The sequence below is a fragment of the Paramormyrops kingsleyae genome, chromosome 12 (genome assembly GCF_048594095.1).
Source record: "Paramormyrops kingsleyae isolate MSU_618 chromosome 12, PKINGS_0.4, whole genome shotgun sequence".
NCBI classification, from domain to species: Eukaryota; Metazoa; Chordata; class Actinopteri; order Osteoglossiformes; family Mormyridae; genus Paramormyrops; species Paramormyrops kingsleyae.
This window is the reverse complement of record NC_132808.1, coordinates 13,578,252-13,583,732: the sequence shown is the minus strand read 5'-3', so window position 1 is coordinate 13,583,732 and position 5,481 is coordinate 13,578,252. Positions and strand designations below refer to the sequence as shown.

The 5,481-nt window shown below is 43.8% G+C and overlaps 1 long non-coding RNA gene across 1 annotated transcript; it reads right to left on the bottom strand.

Annotated features, from left to right (window-relative positions):
* Positions 1-985: 985 nt before the first annotated feature.
* Positions 986-2,189, bottom strand: LOC111841384 (uncharacterized). The gene is made up of 3 exons (XR_002837654.2): positions 2,029-2,189; positions 1,598-1,709; positions 986-1,422 (listed from the first exon to the last, which is right to left on the bottom strand). It is a non-coding gene; the product is annotated as an uncharacterized lncRNA (long non-coding RNA).
* Positions 2,190-5,481: the final 3,292 nt, after the last annotated feature.

The following is a 5,481-nucleotide window of genomic DNA, read 5'->3' as shown; positions in this document are numbered from 1 at the left end:
AACCACTGGGATTGGGCCAGACAAAAATTATATTGTGCAAACTCTAATAAAAATACAAACACACAACGCAGCCCTGCTGTGTATGGGGCTATATAGATGCAGATCGGACTTGTCAATCCAACACACCTTGCAGATGCATGACACATAACTGACTGTATTCATGATTCATCAACCAGGCAACCTTCTTCCACTAACCCTAGTTCCTGTTCCATTGCTTGTGTGCGCATTGTAGGCTCTTTCGACAGTGGACTGGGGTTAGCATGGAGCTCTGACTGGGATTAGCGTGGAGCTCTGACTGGGGTTAGCGTGGAGCTCTGACTGGGGTTAGCGTGGAGCTCTGACTGAGGTTAGCGTGGAGCTCTGACTGGGGTTAGCGTGGAGCTCTGACTGAGGTTAGCGTGGCGCTCTGACTGGGGTTAGCGTGGAGCTCTGACTGGGGTTAGCGTGGAGCTCTGACTGGGGTTAGCGTGGAGCTCTGACTGAGGTTAGCGTGGAGCTCTGACTGAGGTTAGCGTGGAGCTCTGACTGGGGTTAGCGTGGAGCTCTGACTGAGGTTAGCGTGGAGCTCTGACTGGGGTTAGCGTGGAGCTCTGACTGGGGTTAGCGTGGAGCTCTGACTGAGGTTAGCGTGGCGCTCTGACTGGGGTTAGCGTGGAGCTCTGACTGGGGTTAGCGTGGAGCTCTGACTGAGGTTAGCGTGGAGCTCTGACTGGGGTTAGCGTGGAGCTCTGACTGGGGTTAGCGTGGAGCTCTGACTGAGGTTAGCGTGGAGCTCTGACTGAGGTTAGCGTGGAGCTCTGACTGAGGTTAGCGTGGACCCTCAATGTCTGTTTTCTTTGCTTACATACATAGAAAATTCATACATTTATATTACTCATTCTTACATTGTATGGATCTCTTATTTAGTTTATCAGATGCTTAGCAACCAGAGGTATGTTGTTTTGTAAATTAAATAATTTAAATGAAAAACCTGAGTCAGCCACCATAACCTCTCAATAGTCTTTATTTAGTAACATGCATGTAAAACAGTATATTTACAATTCAAACAATATATGTGCAATTCAAATTTAACTACTGGCTAAATAAAACTTTAGATATTAAAGTATAAAATGCAGTTAAAGTGTATATGATATGGAAGATGGCAGGAGATTATGTTACAGGAGAATTTAAATTATTGTTTAAAAAAATAAAAACACTATAACAACAATAATGCTGCAGCAAAAGTATGATTTAGAAGATGACAGAAAGTAATCTTACAAGAAAATAAAGGCTGAAATGTGATTTAAAAAATTGATCTTCATGCTTTTCCAAGCAGGCAGCAGGTTTTACTGAAAGAAGTGCTGGTCCAGCCTTTTCTTCACCCCCTGAACCCAAGGAACACTGGGTTCGACACACACTTCAATGCCCTTTTTGGTGTGAAATCTGAAAATTAAAAATATAATGATATGGATCTGTCTGTCACTTGTTAGAATCTTTCTCCATATACATCTTATCCGGTACTAAAAATCAGTTCTGTTATCGACATTTTCTATGCAACAAACTTTAAATTACAATGCAGTAATAGTTCAAATCAACATATCAAAAGAGAAATAATTACATAATTCCAGGTTTACTGCATTCTGCACTGGTCTCTTCATATCTATCTATCACAGCCATCCTCAGTCTTCCAGGAAAGTATTTAAAGCAACAGTGAATTGGTCCTTTTGCATCTGGACAAACATGAAGAACAGAAAATGTAAATACAGTCTACATACAAAATAAATGTAGCCACTCTCAATATATACATGAAAAATGTACACAGAGAAACTAGTCAGAACTGTATTCATATCTCACAACTTGGTCCATAATCTTTATGAATCATTAAAATTAAAATTAAATTTTGCTCCCCCAGTGTTACACTCCTTCCTACACCACTGTTTACATCTCATAGTTGAGTTTGAAACCTCGTATTTCATATGAAAGACACTTGAAAATGCACAGAAGTACTGACTAAATCCTGAGAAAAGCTGTGAGATGCTGCAGACTTACTTTGAGCCAGAGTGGAGGACAGCAGCACTGTCATCAGGAGGAAGAAGGCAGAGATCTGATGGGGCTTCATGATTCCACTGGACGTTTGTGAAGATCAGCGTCACTTCTGCAGCTAAACTGAGGCCAGCAGAGTTGAACCACGACCTTTTAGAGGGGTTGTGTGTCTGCAGGTGGTGGGGGTGGCGTGGATGAAAATTAAAAGAAAAACATTTAGCACCTAAAATAGACTGACCACAGACAAGACAGGGGAAGAATTTGCTGAGACTGACGTCACATGCATTCTGAACATGTCCTATAAGGTACAGCAGATAGTAACATTTGCTGCATTGCATGTTTCCTATTGCCCGTATTTCAAACCACGTGGAGCCACCTGACTGAGTCTGTGGTAACTACCCTTCTACGTAATTTTTCTTTGCAGGTTGAGTCAAAGTTAAGCTTTAATTTATTTATATACTTATTTCCGGTTCGAGCCATCCAAAGTCATATCTTAATACTCAGCTGAGGGAAACTCATCAGTCTGGTAATGATTGATCAGATTTCTCTGTATACCAAAGAAAAGATGATTATATATATATATCCATCTACTATACTTAAAACATTGGTGGGCTCGGGGGGGAGGGAGCAAGAGGGCAATGTCCCCATAACCAAAAAAACATTTCAGAGTGGCAAAAATGTCACTATAGGCTGCCCTTCACATGATTTAGTGCTGTCTGGGGAGCCCCCTTCGAGTGAGATGATATCACCTATATATATATATATATATACACAGCAAGAAAATGTGATGCAGCACCTCATAATGTGTCCTTACAATGGTCTAAACCATGGCTTCTCAAAGTCAGGTCTGCGGAATGGATGCAGACTGAACAGCAAGTTAATCCGGACCCAGCCAATAATGCACCTTTTGAATCAATAAGGTTAACGTGAAAGGGCTTCACATGCTTTTAAGTGCAAAAATACAAAATGTTTCACACGTTTAACTCATCTTAACCCCTCCCCCCATGACGGGGAGTTGAAATGATCAGCAGTTCCCATGTTTGTTCTATATTGATGTCTATGTCGAAGGTCATTGTTAATTCATTAAAGTTCATGAAATGCTGTTTTGTCACTGAAAATTGATTTGGACCTCTGATGTGAACATTTGATCAAAAAGTTTGAGAAGCCCTGGTCTAAACAGACCCTAAGAGTCCCCTTCTAGTGGACAAGATGTGTTTCCCTCTGAAGTCACTTTCCAAGGGAGAAAGCATGATGAAGTGCCCTTGTAATGGACAAAAAAATATCGCTGACAGTTGCCCTTCCAGTGAACAAAATGGGATATGGTGTCCCACTTTGAGATACAGTTTTCTTTATCTGTGAGAAAAGTAGATGATGTACCCTCTAGGTCTTCCATTGTGTAAGAAAATGTGGTATCTAGGTTGCCTATAGTTGACAAAACACTAGTTGAGTAATCTTAGTCAGGAATGTAGAGTACATCACCATACCTAGTGTACCCTTGTACTACTGGGTTGAGGGGATTTTGAAAGTATTTGGTTTTTATTTATTTACTTTGCTCCCACCCCAAATAATACAGCTGGGACACATATGTGAATTTTCACAAAGTCTGCTGCCTCAGTTTTTATGCATATACTCCAGAATGTTATGAGGAGTGATCAGATTAATTGCAATTGCAAAGTCCTTCTTTGCCATGAAAATGAACTTAATTACAACAAAAAAAACATTTCCACTGCATTTCAGCCTTGCCACAAAAGGACCTGCTGACATCATTTCAGTGATTCTCCCGAGAGTGAGAGTGTTGGAGATCACTCTGTCATGCTGATTGAGTCAGAATAGCAGACTGGATGCTTTAAAAGGACGGTGGTGCTTGAAATCATTGTTCTTCCTCTGTTAACCATGGTTACCTGCAAGGAAACATGTACAGTCATCATTGCTTTGCACAAAAGGGCTTCACAGGCAAGGATATTGCTGCTAGTAAGATTGCACCTAAATCAAGCATTTATCGGATCATCAAGAACTTCAAGGAGAGATGTTCTATTGTTGTGAAGAAGGCTTCAGGACGCCCAAGAAAGTCCAGCAAGCACCAGGACTGCCTCCTAAAGTTCATTCAGCTGCAGGATCACGGCACCACTAGTGCAGAACTTGCTCAGGAATGGCAGCAGGCAGGTGTGAGTGCATCTCCACGCACAGTGTGGCGCACACTTTGGGAGGATGGCCTGGTGTCAATAGGGGCAGCAAAGAAGCCACTTCTCTCCAAGAAAAACATCAGGGACAGACTGATGTTCTGCAAAAGGTACAGGGATTGGACTGCTGAGGACTGGGGTAAAGTCATTTTCTCTGATGAATCCCCTTCTTGAGATTAGACCCTGAAGGTTGTCAGGGGTTGTGTTGGTGCTGCCAGTGTTCCCAGAAGGAGGTGTTTCATCTCACAGGGCACCCTGGATATTATCAAGATGAGTCACAGCACATGACTTGGTGGCAACTCCAGTCTGTACCGAGAACTGAGAAGGACGGCTGTGAGGGCTCTGAGGGCAGATAAGGAGGCATTTGTTAAATGAATCTGTGAGCAGGTGACACATCATCTGTGGTCTAGTGACCCACGTCCTGCTTACAGAGGAATCGAAGCTTTACGCACATCTGAATCTGTTCCTCGGAGACTTGCAGTCAGGGCGGGTGATGGGACAGTCCTTATGGATGACACTGCAGTTGTGACCCGCTAGGCCGGTTACTTTGAGCAGTTGTTTAAATCTGACCCCCCAGCTAGGATGTTGGACATCTCTGGGTCCACGGTTCTCGAAGCTGATCCTCCAATCAACTTTGAACCACCCAATTTCACTTAAATTGCATGGATGGTGAATCAGCTGGCGGTATTGAAGGCCACAGGGATCTGTGGTGTCTGGGGTGAACTTCTCCAGGCTGGTAGTAAGGCTGTCCTCCTGGCATCGCAGGCAATCTTTGTGGGATCCCCCCGAAGTTGCTGGACGTCATGGATACACGGGTACTGTGAGTGCTGTGCAGTATGGTGGGAGAACCTCTGCATTCTTCCCAGTTGATTCTGGGGTTCTCCAGGGGTGTGTTCTTGCTATTACTCTGTTCAATGCTTGCATGGACTGGGTGTTGGGCAGAGTCATGGGGCCCAGTGACTATGGGGTGTCCGTTGGTGAAGAAAGATTTACTCATCTTAACTTTGCCGACGATGCTGTGAACTTAGCGGAGTCCATGTTCTCCCTGTCTCACTGTATAGCTGTGAGACATGGACGCTATTCAGTTAGCTGAGACGAAGACTGGACTCCTTCGGTACTGTGTCTCTTCGGAGAATCTTTGGGTACCACTGGATTGACCTTGTGTCAAATGAGTGGTTGCTGTGAGGGAGCATCAGTTACATCACTACGGCCATGTGGTGCGTTTCTCTGAGGGTGATCTGGCTCGCAGGATCCTCATTGCTGAGGACCCGAGCGGCTG